This window comes from Orycteropus afer, unplaced genomic scaffold (genome assembly GCF_000298275.1).
Source record: "Orycteropus afer afer isolate SDZICR_OR568_19922 unplaced genomic scaffold, OryAfe1.0 scaffold00398, whole genome shotgun sequence".
Taxonomy (NCBI): Eukaryota; Metazoa; Chordata; class Mammalia; order Tubulidentata; family Orycteropodidae; genus Orycteropus; species Orycteropus afer.
This window is the reverse complement of record NW_006921985.1, coordinates 2049884-2050741: the sequence shown is the minus strand read 5'-3', so window position 1 is coordinate 2050741 and position 858 is coordinate 2049884.

Sequence of the window (858 nt, the reverse complement as noted above, 5' to 3'; positions counted from 1 at the left end):
GGCTCTGGCATGGGGGCGGTGAGCTGCTTTCCAGAGGAGAGAAATAACTCATCTATGTAGTTAGCATCACATACGAGTTTTGCTGAAGACAATCCAAAAGTGGTTGCAGCAGCACATCAATAGTGAACTGCCAGGATGTTGGGCCGGACTCAGAAGAGGACGAGGGAGGGAGGGATACTGCTGCCGTCAGATGGGTCTCGGCTGATAGGATACGAGAAAGGCCTTTGTGGTTTCACTGCGACGAGGCACTGACTGGGACGTGACGGACTACGGAGAACACCACAGGGGAACGGGGTTCCATAACTGCCAAGCTTGTGCTTACCAGCTGAGTGCATGCTGCGCCCTGCAGGGGCCTGGGAAGTGTCTGCAACAGGCTTTATTTGGAAGTAAAGGGAGGGCTTTGGGGGCCGGCTTGATGGGTGTGGAGCAGAGCTCAGGCAGTGAGGATGCACGTTCTCGTCTCCCAGAGGCCTGGTTAGGGTTGGCTGTGAGAAATGGACCAGAAAGCGGGAGGGAAGCAGCAATGGCCAGTGCCAGTCACGGCACAGGTGATGCTGGTGTCGTAGCAGCAGGGCCCAGGCCCTTGAGCGGCAGTGGGCTCTGCGTTCTGGGCAGGAGAGAACCCTCTACACAGAGGACCAGCCTCTCCAGGGAACCCAGAGCAGCGAGGCTGGAGGCCCAGGCACGATGAGGTGGCACGGGGCCAGCTTGTCCCTGTGGCTTTGAGTCGGCCCCCCGTTCTCCCTAACATCACAGCATGCCCATCTGCCCTTTTCAACACCCGTCCATAACTCCATGCTCAGCACAAGACCCACCATTCAGTCCAGCCCCAACCACATCCCTGTTGGGTTGAATCAC